Raw genomic sequence first — 15,017 nt, 5'->3', positions numbered from 1 at the left:
TAACTCAAGCAAGTTAATTTTTCTCACACATAAAAGAAGTCTGGATATAGGTAACCCAATGTCGGTGTGGTGGGTCCACAAAGTCATTAGGAACTCAGGAACCTTCCAGCTCACCCTTCTGCCATTCCTTGTCCTTATGTTCCTAGATGGCTGCTGTAGCTCCAGCTTTCACATCCAGCTTTCCAGGGAGCAGGATGAATGAACTGAAGAAGGATGTGTCATGTATATATTCCTTTTGAAATTACCATGTGGCACTTCCATTTATGTGTCATTGGCCAAGTATTAGTCACACAGCTACACCTGCCTGCAAGGGAGGATGGAAATGAGCCAGCTAAAACCTCAGCATTCTGTTAGGAAGAAAGGAGAGTAGAAAGTGGGAGGCCACCACTAGATGATGAAAGATGAGATAATGAGTTTGGGTACCTCTGGCCCATGCAGGCTGGCCATCCATTTGGGGGTTAGATTGGGGCTGGAGCTTATGAGAGGAGTGGGGTTCAGAGTTTTCTAAATTGGGAGGCATCAGCATGTAGGTGATTGTGGGAGTCCTGGGAAGGAGGCTTCTGAGTTGTCAGAAAAGTAGGAGAACTGGGAAGCTAGAGGTGGGCATGTCTGGGAGGAGAGACCACCTGGCCAGATGCCCCAGTGAGGTCAAGCAGGATGAGGGTGGGAGTGAGAACACGGACTCTGGGGGCTTCTGCAAGAGCAGGTTTGGTGGAGTCAAGAGACTAAGATCAATGGAGGAGTAATATTGAACAGCTGAGGAAATGTGTCAAGATCTTTGAACTTGAAGGGAATGAGAGAGAAAAGGGGGAGCTGAAGAGAAAGTATTTATTAAGGCCAGAAAGATTTGAATGCAGGTTTGGAGGCTGAAGGACAGCCATCCCCTTCCCAAGGAGGGAGGTAATGATGGGAGGTGAGGATAGGCAAGTCCAGCAAGTACAGGCCAGTGGCCTCCAGTATCTCTGCAAAGGGGCTTGTAGAGCATGAAACTGGTGAGATGCTGCCCCAGGAATTGGGGAAGAGCAAGGAATTAGATAGGATCAAGTCAAAGAGCTGCTAAGCCAGAGGAAGTAGGTCAAAACCTAAAACTTTGGATGTCCCCAACCCACCTGCACATTGAGTTTTCTCCAGTAGCAATTACAGGAGCAGAGAAAAAGAGATTACCCAGGATTAGAAGGCTGCAGGTAGAGCGGCAGGAAAAGGCAGGGAGGGGGCTCTGGGTTCCTGGAGTGGCAGTGGTAGTGTGGAGTTCAAGCAGGGTTATATTACATTATGCTGTAAGGTGGAAAAGGGTGGGGCACATTTTAGAAATATTCCCATTAGAAATGATAAGAAAGAAAAAATCTTATGCCCATGAAGTTGTAAATGTCAGAGCATTGTCTCATCGTTACTGAAAATGTGATCATTCTAGACACACAGAATTGTGCTCTCAGTCACCCACATCAGTGCTTCTGTATATTTTGAGTTGCATTAATTTGCAGGCCACTTATTTAATATGAAACTGTGCCTGCTTGTTACTTGGTAGCAGACCTGGGAGCCAGGTGGCCTGGGTTCAGATTCTAGCTCCACCTCTTACTTACTGTGTGAACTTGGACAGGGCTGTGTACAGTCAAGCAGGTTGTGCACTGCACAAGGGGGTGAAGGGTTCCTGAAATCCAGACTGCCCCTATTGCCAGGAATATGCCTTTTGTGGATCTGTGCTGTGTCTGTGCGGAGGATGGGATGCACTGTTTCACCTTGCACAAAGGCACTGCATGGGTTGGTTCTGGCTCTGGCTTTGGGCAAGTTGCCTCTGCGCATCAGTTTCGTTGGAGAGGATAAATGAGTTACCGCATGTAATGTGCTTGGAACAGGGCCTGACACATGGCAAAGAACCATGGTAAGGATTAGATGCTGATTATATGTAGTACTGGAATGAGCTGAGCCTTCTGGGTCTCCTCTGAAGGCTTATCTTGAGTTTCCCAAAGCCTGGCATTTAGGAGAGGATACAGCTCTCCACCCCTTACAGTTTGGTCACTGAGTTTGCATTTTTTCCCAAAGGTTCCAAAGGTTTCCAAAGGTTCTCTCTAAACCTTAAGCTTTTCCAGGTTGCAGCTGCTTAATCTTAAGGCAGCTGACCTTGGTGTTCCTGGTGCCTTCTTCATCCGAAAGAGGATGAGGTAGCTGGGGCCAAGGACACCCCGGGTAGTCTAGCAAGATTTGCCCTTGCTAGATATTTGCGTAAATCTTCTCCCTAACATCAAACTGGAGAAATATAGGTGTGCTATAGGGAGAATGAAAACAGCCCTTTCCAATTTGGAACAGCTTGCATGGAAGGTGGGGCCTTGCCCCTATGGCATCCAGATCTGTTCAGTAACTGCAACTTTCTTTTTTTTCTTTTTCTTTTTCTTTCTTTCTTTCTTTTTCCTTCTTTCTGTCTTCCTTTCCCTTTCTTTCTTTCTCTCTCTCTCTCTTTCTTTCTCATGGTTCTTGTATGAATTCTAATTAAGAGACATTACATTCAGAATTATAGCAGTCATAGTGATAATTTTCAGAAGACTGTAACGGCTTCTTTGCCACTTGAGGGGTACAAAGGGTGCAGCTGTTTCACTGAAGGAATTCTTAAATAAGTGACTACTACCACTGGAATTTTCCTCGTTGTCGCTCTGTTACAGGTTACTGACCGCAAGTCCATGTTCCAGACATTTTTTGCCAACACAATTAATTACAAGAGAGCCACCCCCAAAGTCTTAGGGTGAATTGGGAAAGGGCCGGTTAAATGAGGAAACAGGCCATTCCTTGGTAAAAGTTTGTAGTTTCCTTTCCCGATACATCTTCTCTTTATTGAGAACTTCGTTTTTATCCTGTGTTCCTCTTCTGCCATCTCACACTCTCGTTCTGTCTGCTGGATTTTGGCCACAATGCACCTCATTCATTTGTATCAGTTGCAGTTGTAAGATGGACATTCATTGATCGTGTTCAGTCCTCATGCATCTTTTTTAAAGCACCTTCCTGAGAGATTTTGCTCCTGTAGTTTTTATTGGCTGTTATTCTGACAGCTGAACACGAGGGTTCAGGTTGAGAGGTCCTCTCACGTGTTGGAAAACGTATGAACTCTTTCTCATCATCGCACAGTTCTCTATTTGAAACAGCAAATGATTCTTGGGCCGTGGCATCGGAGTGGTATTTGGGCTTCTCCTCCGGGGGGAGGGGTGGAGGGAGTGCTCTGCAGGAAGTAGAGCTGCTCCAGCAGCATGCTGGTGGTCTCCTTCCCTAGGACGTGGCTACTCAGGAGGGGGCTGATGCTCCCTTTCACCTTCTCTCTCCTTTCATGGGCCATAATTGTTTTAGTCTGAGCCTTGATGTTCTCCCAGCACTTCTTCAGCTGTTTGAAATCCGGCAGGGACAGCTCAGCTGAGAGTTGCATTCGTGGGTCGGCGCCTGCAGGTACATTGATTGCTTAAGGGCAATAGTTCGCACATCACTTTTCTTACATTCCAGCACGTATTTATACTTTTCTACTAAAACCAGCAGGATGCTCTTTTCTAGTTCTGAGAAGTATTTGGCAGGTTTTATAATTTCATTGTTTTGCATTTTCCACTATATTTCTCCTGGCCGCTAGCTATCCTGTAATACCAGCTACTTGGGAGGCTGAGGTAGGAGGACTGCTTGAGCCCAAGAGGTCAAGGCTACAGTGAGCCATGTTTGCACCACTGCACTCCAGCCTGAATGACAAAAGGAGACACTGCAGTGGCGCACCCCCCCCCCCGCCTTTTTTTTTTCTTTTTGAGACAGAGTCTTGCTCTGTCACCTAGGCTAGAGTGCAATGGCATGATCTTGGCTCACTGCAACCTCCACCTCCTGGGTTAAAGCGATTCTCCTGCCTCAGCCTCCCGAGTAGCTGGGACTACAGGCGCCAGCCACCACGCCTGGCTAATTTTTGTATTTTTAGTAGAGATGGGGTTTCACCATGTTGGCCAGGCTGGCCTTGAACTCCCGACCTCAAGTGATCCACCCACCTTGGCCTCGCAAAGTGCTGGGATTACAGGCGTGAGCCATGCCCGGCCTGACTTCTTGTTTGGGGCACAAATCAGACTGTATAAGAATCATGAGAAAAACAGTAATATCTTGGGCTTTCACCAGATGTTTTATCCTGGTCAGCAGTATCTTTAGAAGATGTAAATTTTCCTAGTTTCTTGATTTTAGGATATATTTCATAGTTTAATATTTCTGAAATTGGGAGGCTTTGTACGATGTCTTTAATGTAATACTTCTTTGCTCTCCCCAAATGCTGTTATTACATTGATTATGTGTCTCATAAGTGAACATCCCTACCTCTTGTGGGTCATCCAGGATGGAATTTGTTTTATTGGTCAGCAGAAAGGGCTGTGACCTAATTAGTGTATTGAGTAGGTATTCTGTGTAAGTTAATGCATTTATTTTGTTTTTTATTATTTTTGAGATGGAGTCTCACTCCGTTGCCGAGGCTGGAGTGCAGTGGCGCCATCACGGCTCACTGCGACCTCTGCCTACTGGGGTTCAAGCGATTCCTGTTCCTTAGAGCCTCCTGAGTAGCTGAGATTACAGGTGCGTGCCACCATGCCCAGCTAATTTTTGTATTTTTAGTAGAGAGAGGGTGTCACCATGTTGGCCAGGCTGGTCTCAAAGTCCTGAGCTCAGGTGATCTGCCCACCTCAACCTCCCAAAGTGCTGGGATTACGGGCATGAACCACTGTGCCTGGCCAAGTTAACACATTTAGTCTTTAACAGATTTAGTCTTTGGAAGAAACTGAAGCTCAGGAATGGGTCAGTAATTTGTTAAAGGTCACACCGCTAGAAAAGAGTGGATCCAGTATGTGAGCCCAGCTCTGTCTAACCATGATGTTCAGTTCTTTCTCCTTCCCAGGAGAGACCTGTACTTCTTCACTTCTGGCTCCTGCTGTTTTTTTAAGCCGAGGATGCCCTCTTATCTTCCTATTGAAACTCCATTTATGGGCCAGGCAGAGTGGTTCACGTCTGTAATCCCAGTGCTTTGGGAGGCTGAGAAAGGAGGATCTCTTGAGCCCAGGAGTTTGAGACCAGCCTGGGCAAGATGGTGAGACTCTGCCTCTACAAAAATTAAAAAATAAATAAAGTTAGCTGGGTGTAGTGGTGTTCACCTGTAACCCCAGCTACTCAGGAGGCTGAGGTGGGAGGATTGCTTGAGCCTGGGAGTGCGAGGCTGCAGTGAGCTATGGTCACGCCACTGCACTTCACCCTGGGTGACAAGAGACCCTGTCTCTACTGGAAAAAAAACCACAAAAATCCCAAAACAAAACTTATACCACCTGTTCCCCAAAAACCTATTGGAAAAAAAAACTCCATTTATTATTCTTTCAGTTTGGATAACATTTTATGATTATAAAAATGACACCTGTTCTTTGAAGATACAAAAAAGTAAAAAATAAAACTTTCTAGTGTTTACATTTTGAGATGTTAATTTTGCTATAAAAATAGAAATTGACCTCAAAGTTGAAAAAAGAAAATTAATGCCTTAAATTAAAATAAAAAAGATATGTGAAGATCATACTGCAAATGTAGTTTTCTTATCTTGAGCTGTTAACCTTCTAGAAGATTATGGACATTGCCTCATATCATTAAGTACACTGTTAAAAGGGACTTAAAAAAAAATGTTGCCTCATAGTTTTCTGTGATTGACACACCAGAATGTAGTTACCTACTTCCCCATGTTTGGCTATTTTAAGTTACACTTCCGTGAATAGGCTTATGCTTACACTTAATTGTTCGTTTAGGATAAATTCCTAGAAGTGGAGTCTGGCTCAAGGGGTGAGGGCCGCCTGGTGAGGCTTCTGTTGCATCATCCTGTTTCTCTGCTGCCCTCCAGGGGGGCGATGCCGCTCCACGCTCCTGCCATGCTCCTGCCACAGCCACACTGGGGAGTCCCTCTGCCAGTGTTGCCAAACATCTGCCCATATGTTTCCATTTTGTATTTCCTTGCTTATTATTAAGGTGGGAGGTTTGTTATGGTTGCCAGCAGAGGTAACTTTCCTTTGAGATAAACATGTATATTTCCTTGGCCTGTTTAACTGACTTCTTTGTGCAACCCCAGTCATTCTTCAAGACCCAATTCAAAGCTCATCTTTTCCATGAACTCTTTCCTGACACCCATCTTTTCTCAGAAGCTGGAAGCTTTAATTTTCGTATCTGAATTCTCACAGCCTATGTGTATCTGAAAACCCTTGTCAAAGACACTTTTGCATTGTAACTTGATATCTTTGGCCCCCACTTGAATCTGAGGTCTTTAGGGTAGGAGATGGGTCATTCATTTCTGTATGGTTTGCAGGGCCTTGGCACCATACTGGGTAACTAGTGGGTACTCGATACTCTTGAATGGATGGATAGATGGACACACACTCTTCTTAACAAACCAACCAACCCACCCCACACCCGCCAGCAAAATGAGTTTAATGCCACCTTGTGAAACTGCTCTCTTCCTTTCCGCATCTTTCCCTTTGGAATCAATGAGGTTTTGCTCCATCTAAAGACCCAGCAGGGGCTGAGTGCAGTCCTAGCACTTTGGGTGGCTGATGTGGGTGGATCGCTGGAGCCCAGGAGTTTGAGACCAGCCTGGGCAACATGGTGAAACCCCGTCTGTACCAAAAATACAAAAATTATTTGGGTGTAGTTGTGTGTGGCGGTGGTCCTGGGTACTCAGGAGGCTGAGGTGGGAGGATCGTTTGAGCCTGGGAGGTCGAGGCTACACTGAGCTGTGATTACACCACCACACTCCAGCCTAAGTAGCAGAGTGAGACCCTGTCTCAAAAGAAAAGAAAAGACCCAGCAGGGCAGATGGAGTAACCAGGAAAGCCACCTTAGTGGTGAGGCTGGGCATGGCGGCCTGAGCAGGGATCTGCTCCAAATAGCACGTCCACCGTGGGTTCCTGGGCCTTTCTCCCTTTGCTAGAAGAGAAGCACCAGCACCCTCCCTTTTCCTCTTGTGACATTTTAAAATGTATTATTACCATTCATAGCCTTATAAAATCAGTACACAGTAATTAGAGAACATTTGGAAAACAGAAAAGTAGAAGGAAGAAAATGATTACCCATAGCCTTCCCACTCAGATCAGCCCATTCATAGATGACATTTCTGCTGTGTTTTCTCTCGGTTGTGTTTTCCAGGCAAAGACTTTGTGTGCGAGGTTTTGCTTACGTAGTTCTTGCCATCCATCATGTAGGTTTTTTTGTCCTGCCTGTCGCTCAGTAAAATAACACAAAAAGCTTCCTATGTTTTTGTAAGCCTGCTCAGTGGCTCTGTCATAGTTTAGTAAGTGGTTTTACCGTCACCTCCTTAGCTGTGCTTCTATTGTTGGGTCTGTGGGTTGTTTGCACTGTGTCCCTCTTGTAAACAATGTCGGGATGGACAAGTTTGTGCTGGGCGTTCCCTTGTCCCTTTGGCTGGTTACCTCAGGCAGACTGGCCCATACCAGCCCTTCCCCGCTTCATTCTCCTCCTTTGGGGCCAGTGCCCTATTTGCCTCTCGGTTTGTGTTTCTCAGTCTCCGTGTGTAGCAATATGTTGAGAAACGGCTTCCTTTTTCAGGAAGAAAGCTCAAGATGTTGAGCCTCGAGGAGGCTGTGCACAAAGGTGCAGATTCCTGCCTGCTGGGTCATGGCCTTGGCACTGCGGGGCGGCCCCCTTCTGCCTCACAGGCCCAGGGTTACAGAAGGTGCAGGTGACGGGGAGGCCACGCCTTTGGAGGGGCTGCCTGGCAAACCTTTTCCCCTGACAGTAAGCTGAGGGGGTGGCCCTGGTCACATGTTGCAGGTCTCTGGAGGGGGTGTAGTGAATACCTGAGTTCATTTTCTGCCTGGTCCCAGACTCAGATCCGTCATGGCATATCTGGCCCCTGTGTTCTGTGGGCGAGTGTTGGAGCAGAACCCTTCCTGTGGGGCTGCTGAGATGTGTGCTGTGCTGGAGGTGGCTTCAGCCCTGTTCCTCTGAGCAGCTGCTTGGGGCATGCTGTTGAGCTCCAGAGAGCACTTCGGCGCCCTGAGGAACTGCAGTGACAAAGCCCACTGTGGCACTCAAGGCTCAGGTTTGGACAGTGGAGTAACGTTGCCTGGGTTCACCTCCCACCCTGGACAGTTACTTTATCTCTGTGTTTCATCTCCATGTGGGGATAGTAATAACACCCACCTCCCCAGATGAAATGAGTTAGCATTTTATACACTTCTTAAAACAGTCCCTGTTTGTTAAATAAAAATAGGGAACCAGCGTTACCAGCTAGACCACTCGCTCACAGCAGGTTGAACCCAGGACTTCTGCCATCCAGTGTGGGAGAAAGAGTGCTGGACCAGAACCAGGAGACCTGGAGACCGTCTTGGCACTGCCTTCTGCTTTGTGTGACATTGACTAAGTCGTTGGCCCTCTCTGGGCCTCAGTTTCCTCATCAGTTTTTCATCTGTTTCTGTGAGATGACCTTAGGCCCTTCTTATCTTAGAACATCCAAGGATTTTGTAATTTAAAGGCATTTCAGACATCTCAAGACGGGTCTGGTCCTGCTAATAATCCCCACTGGTTGACGTGGTCCTTAGATGGGGCCGATTGCAAAGGCCAGAGGGCAGGAGATGCACAGCCCTGTGGGGTTTGCTCGGTTTTTCTCGATGCGGGTGAGCTCTCCTCCACCTGGAGGGTTATGGTAGCTGGGTCACCTGGGAACAGGCTGTGGGAGAACTGGCCTCCTTGGGAATGTGCTGTCCTGTGCGGCAGAGCACTTTCAGGTACGGGCTGCTCTCTGAGGCTACCCTGTGCTCCAGCCCACAGCACTTGAGACTGACTTGCCCTGAGGTTTGTGTGAGCGAAATCAGGTCTTATGCAAGAGTGAGTGCGTGCATCTCCACTTCGAGCTGTTACATCAGAAGCTAAACACAGAGAGCCCTTACAACGGGAGAACTAGCAGGAGGCCCTCGCTCTGGTTCTTTGTCAGCGGGTAGGACGGGGTAGGATGTGGCGTACAGGCCACTGTGGAGGAGAGGACTGTGCTAGGAAAGAGGTTGGAGCTGGTGGACTCTCTCCCAGGCGCTGCTTTTCCCATAGGCTTTCTGGAAGGTTCTGGCCTCCTCCTGATCAGGTGGCAGAGCATCCCCGGGGCTCCTCACCAGGATTCGTGTGCTCTGCGTCAGTGATGTCTCCATCTACATCACTGCTGGTGAAGCATAGTGGGAAAGGTCAGCCTTCAAACTGTGGAAGGTCAGACCCAGCGCCTCAAGCCTGGAGGGGCAGCGTGGGGCATCAGCCTCTTATGAGTTTAAGTTGGCTCTGACACATACCAGCTGGGTGATGTTGGGTTGGCTTCCTGACCCTCTGAGTCCTTTTTTATAAATGAGAACATTTGTACCAAGATGCCCAGCATTGGCCTGATGGACAGTAGGCACCCCAAAAGTCTCAGTCATTCAAGGAAGTAATGTAGCCCGTGGTCAAGAGCATGGGCTGAGCAGCTGAACTTCCTGGGTTCAGTTTCTTGCTCTGCCACTTACTAGCTGCATGACGTGGGACTGTTCCTCATCCTCAGTTTACGCCTCTGTACAATGGGGATAGTTATGTTAGGGCGTCTCTCACAGGTTTGTTGCAAAGATTAAGTGAGTTAATTCAGTTGTCCCTTGGTATCCACAGGGGACTGGTCCCAGGAACCCCCCTGAGGATACCAAAATCCACAGATTCTCAAGTCCCCTTAGTACAGATGCAGATGCAACCATTCTTTTTTTTTTTTTTTTTTTTTTTTTAGACGGAGTATCACTCTGTCACCAGGCTGGAGTGCAGTGGCATAATCTTGGCTCACTGCAATCTCTGCCTCCCGGGTTCATGCGATTCTCCTGCCTCAGCCTCCCGAGTAGCTGGGACTACAGATGCACACCACCATGCCCAGCTAATTGTTGTATTTTTAGTAGAGACGGGGTTTCACCATGTTGGCCAGGATGGTCTCGATCTCTTGACCTCATGGTCTGCCCGCCTTGGCCTCCCAAGGTGTCGGGATTACAGGTGTGAGCCACCGCGCCCAGCCACAACCACTCTTTTTAAAAAAGATTTCTGATCTGCCATTGAATCTATGGATGCAGAACCCACAGATCCTAAGGGCTGACTGTACGCATAAAGCACTTAAAGCAGTGTCTAGCGCATGATAGTCACCCTTGTTGGAGTTAGCTGTCATTGTCTAATTTCTTCAATAAGGGTGGTCAGTTGATTTCTTGGGAGCTTGGCAGCATACCGCCTCTCTTTATTTTGAGGTGCATCCCCACTCTGTTCAGCTACAGCTTGTCCAGGGTGACAGGTGCATGTGCGCACACATGTGTGTGTGTGTGTGTGTGTGTCTTTTTCAGCCATGTCACCGCTATCCAGGTCTGGAGAGTAGCTCCCCTTGCAGCCTGGGGGCCAGACCTCTCCTCGGCTTGCTTCTTCAGGCTGTGTGCATCTTGTTACCCATCCTGGTTTGCCTTCCTCTTCTGCACAGACTGTGCTCAGAGGTTCATGTTGCACAGTTTGGCTCGGGTGTGCCCAGCTCTTGACCTCCTGAGAATAAAATAAGGGCCAGGAAAGCCATCCTTTCAGTGTGAGTGTGTTCCAGCCACACCTGGCCTTGTCTCCGTTTGCCCATTTTCAAGGAATACACCAGGGTAGCTTGGGACATGCCATGTAGATGGAGTCATCCAGGAATGTGTTTAAGAATCTTAAAGCAATAAACAAGTCAGACTACTGCTTTCAAAGAGCACAAGAGACTGGAATTTTCATGATAGAGATGGCTGACAATGAGTGTTAATCTATTATAGCAGGCCTCATGTGAAGCAGTAGACATCCCCCTCTTCCGCCATTTTACAGATAAGGAAACTGAGGCAGAGAGTGGTTAAATAATCTGAGTTAAAGCAGCTAGTCAGTGGCCGAGCTGGGATTTGAACCCTGGTCTGTTGGCCTCTAGGCCCCAGCACCTGACTATCCATTACTATACTGCCCCTGGCTGGCATTCCTGGGATTATACAGCAGCAGCATCCTGTCCCCTGAGCCCTTTCTCATCCCCCACTAATGATAGTGCTGGTGATGTGAGTCCAGGTACAGCTCTGTTGCCTGAGGTACACAGGGCCTAGGGGGATAACTGCGTTGTCTTTAGCCATTGCTTGTTAGAGAGGGTGGTCTTGCCTTCTTTTTCCCTCCCAGAGCTGATGTCACCTAAACCCTGCTGCAATTTTATTCCTGGGTTTCAGGTCTGATTTTTATGTCCCCTACATCCCATATCTCCTTCCTCTGACCAGATATGGTCCCTCAGGAAAAGAGCTTTGAAGATTATATAGTGGAGATGGCTGTGGCTAATCAGTGACCTTCTCAGATCGCTTAGGAAAAGCGTGCGGATGTCCTTGTCAGGGCTTTCTTCCCTGAGAGGCATCTGAGAGGTCCCTGGGGTCACAGCTGGGAGTGACCCTGGGTAGGATCACTCAGTGTTTCAGGGGTGCTTGGTTTTAATCTATGAATTTAAAATCATGCTTTCCTGGGTGGGAGTTGGGGTGGGCAGTGGTTGCGAAGCTGGCGCCACAACATAGGATGGTGTGTAGCCTTGGTCATGTGCCTTTACCTCTGAGCCTTGGTTTGCAGTGAGGATCAGATGAGGTGCTGTCTTGCCAGAGTGCTCCGTAAACTCTGCAGTGCTGTGACTGAGTGTGAGGTGCTGCAACCAAGTATCCATAAGGTACACAATCATCACATTGGTGTGCGCCACAGAAAGAATGCACAGTCATGTCACTAGGATTAATTCTGGTCTCATCTGAAACTCAGCATGGTGGTTTGGTGCCAGAGGTGTTCCTTGGGCCTCTGGTACAAGTGAATTGTTAAAAGGGTGTGGGTGCTGATCTGCCCTCATGCATAGAGCTTCATTTCATAGCCAGTTGCTCTCCTTGTTCCATGGGAAGCTTGCAGATACATTAACAGATCAACAATCGTGATCCTTCATCTGGACGCTTGCCTTCTGCACTCTTCCCCAGTCACCCGTCCTGGTTTTCCTATCAGCTGCCAAAGGCACAGCTTTGATGTTAAGATTAAGATTGCAGCGAAGGAAGATGGGAAGGAATCTTTGCTGGGAGCTCACAGTCAGCCAGCTGCTGTGTCATATTGTTTTGTCTTCACAGTGATCTTCTGAGGCTGATCTTTGCCCCTCATTTATAGCAGAGGAAGTGAAGGCTCAGACATTCAATTGCCCATGGGCCCTTAGCTGGTAGGAGTCAGGGCTGAGTTTCAAATGAGACCAGAATTACCCCTAGTAACATGACTGTCCATTCTTTCTGTGGCGCACACCAATGTGAGAGGGCCCTGTGGGGTCTGGCCACGATGGCAGACACTGCCCCTCTCCCATTGCTTTCTGTCTGACCCACCTCCACGGGTGTGGGGAAGAGTTGGAGATGGTACTGTTGGAGCAGTGGCTTGTGCTGTTGGCAAGCATAGGTTTCCCCTCTGTCTGGGAGACAGGGCAGGCACAGCGCTGAAGTGAGAGACAGCTGGGCTGGGGCTGCCCGTGGGCTGAGTGCCCTTTGAGGGTGGAATCTCCAGCCGAAGCGCCCCTCCCCGAGAAGCACCAAGTCCTAGTAAATCAAACAACAAACAGGGCTCTGCTTGGGCGGCTCATTTGCTGGAGAAACTCAGTGCTTCAGCTTCCTGCTAAAGTATGCTGGTATGCCAGAAATTCCCTGGACAAGCAAGAAGGGAAGTCATGTCTTTATAGTAAAAACACTAATAAAACAGCTCTAGAATCTTCTCCTTCCTTTACACCCACACTGCCACTAACTAAATTACCTTTTGTTCTCATCATTTGCTGAATTGCAGTGCTTCTCAGTTGATTTTCCTGTCTTCGGTTTCTCCACACCCACTTCAATCTGTCCCCCTTATGGTTTCCAGAATGAGGATCATTCAGAAATGCAAATCTGATCACGTTTTTTCCTTTGCTTCCCGCCCCATGCCTGCAAGATTGAGTGCAGATGCCTGAGTGTGGCATTCCAGGACCTTCTGGAACTTTGTAGGACCTGCATGAACTGGTGCTGGTCCCTGACTGAAACAAAAAAAAGTGGCACCAGCCATTGATCTGGAGGGTCTAAGAAGGCCCTGCTCATGCACCTGGCCCTCGGTGGGGACCATTCCATCAGGGGCAGGCCCAGGGCCACTCACTGTGGTCTCTTCGTCACAGTAGTCAGGACTCTAGGAGACTCTGTACTCTGTTGGACAAAGTAGCCACAGACCAACCCAGGTTCAAGGGGAGAGGAAATAGACCTCTAGATTGGAGGAGTGTCATATACTTTGTGGCCATCTTCAATCTGCTGTGGTCGTCTACACTTGTATGGTAGACTCAGATGATCCTGTGACTACCCAATGGGGAAGAAGAACCCTCACCACTCACTACCAGGAGCGGGGGCTCCCCCACCTATTGTTTTTCTCTAGCAAATGCAAGATCCTACATAGCCTGCTTCACCCCCACCCTTACCTTGTGCACTCCGGGAAACTGAGTCATCATGTGTCTTCCTAAGTGCAGGGGTGCAGCTGGGGATTGTATTCCCAAACACTCAGCATCAACTGAATCAGGGTAGAACAACAAAGATTCCATATCTCTAGCTCGTGGCAAATGTTTGTCTGTACTCCAGGTCTTACATAATAGACTTGAAGGTACTCTGAGGTACTGCATGTGGTTTACAGTATGCTAGGGTCCTTTTTCAAGGATATATAACTCTCAGCCTCAGTTTCCTCAGCTGTAAAATTAGATTAATAATAGTACCTGGCTGGGCACAGTGGCTCACACCTGTAATCCCAGCACTTTGGAAGGCCGAGGCGGCAGATCGCCTGAGGTCAGGAGTTCGAGACCAGCCTGGCCAACATGGTGAAACACCGTCTCTACTAAAAATATAAAAAATTAGCTGAGCATGGTGGCGGGCACCTGTAATCGCAGCTACTTGGGAGGCTGAGGCGGGAGAATCGCTTGAACCTGGGAGGCGGAGGTTGCAATGAGCTGAGATCAGGCCGCTGCACCCCAGCCTGGGCAACAAGAACGAAACTCCATCTCAAATAAATAAACAAACAATAAAATAAAAATACCTATCGGGATTCATGTAGGTATTAGGTGAGATAATATAGAATGTATAGCATGATGCCTAGTACATAGGAATGCCCAGTTAAAAGAATATATCCAGTTGTGGTTAAAACAGTCCTGGAATACAAAAAATAACTCAACGTGGATCAAAAACCTAAATAAAAAAGATACAACAATAAAACTTCTAGAACCCAGGAGAACATGTTTGTGAATGTGGGCTTGACAAATATCTCCTAGATAGGAAATAAAAAGCACAAACAAACAAAAAAAAAGATTGTTAAGTTGGACTTCATAAAAATTAGCTGCTCTTCGAGATTTAAGGACTTTTGGAAGAATGCTTTTGGATGGCATGTGGTTTGAAGAAGAATGAGGGATACCTTCTTTTTACTGTTGTAGGTTTTCTGGAAGCCAGCAGGAAGCCTCAGCCTTAGAAACATTAGCGGTAGAAGGAGGTTTGGAATAGTGCGGACTTAATAGAACTACTTTTGGTTGCAAGTAACAGAAAATATGACTGGAATAGGCCATTATGTTTCTCCTACAATGAGTCTGGAGTTAGGTGGCACACATGTGCTGGTTTTGCAGCCGAACAGCGATACTGTCTCTGGTTTTCCAGGCAGCTCTTGCCATCCTTGTGGTTGTGAGATGGCCACTGCAGCCTGTCCGTCTTCAAAATGGGCAGGAGGTGTTGGGCAGCCCCAAGATCTGTCCCATGCTTTCCCAGCAGGTCCCCTAGCAAGCAAGTCCTCATGCCTCATTAGCCAAAACTGTCACAGGTAACCAGCTTCGAGGGAAGCTGAAAGTGGGGACTTTCATGATGGCTGTGCAGGGACCCCATTCCGGATCAATTATGTCACACTCACTGAAGTTGAGGCTCGTGGGCTGTGATGTGAAGACTGGGCTGCAAACCACTGACTGAGACCAGTTCATC

The 15,017-nt window shown here is 47.8% G+C and overlaps 1 protein-coding gene and 1 pseudogene across 6 annotated transcripts in view; one reads left to right on the top strand and one right to left on the bottom strand.

Annotated features, from left to right (window-relative positions):
- The window catches only part of KSR1 (kinase suppressor of ras 1), a 171,891-nt gene that overhangs the window by 68,028 nt on the left and 88,846 nt on the right, over nt 1–15,017 (top strand). The gene's annotated exons all lie outside the window — the stretch shown is intronic.
- Nucleotides 2,730–3,573, bottom strand: LOC100581996 (annotated as a pseudogene).

Source organism: Nomascus leucogenys, chromosome 19, assembly GCF_006542625.1.
Source record: "Nomascus leucogenys isolate Asia chromosome 19, Asia_NLE_v1, whole genome shotgun sequence".
In the NCBI taxonomy this organism is placed as follows: domain Eukaryota; kingdom Metazoa; phylum Chordata; class Mammalia; order Primates; family Hylobatidae; genus Nomascus; species Nomascus leucogenys.
This window is presented reverse-complemented; position numbering and strand designations above follow the sequence as displayed.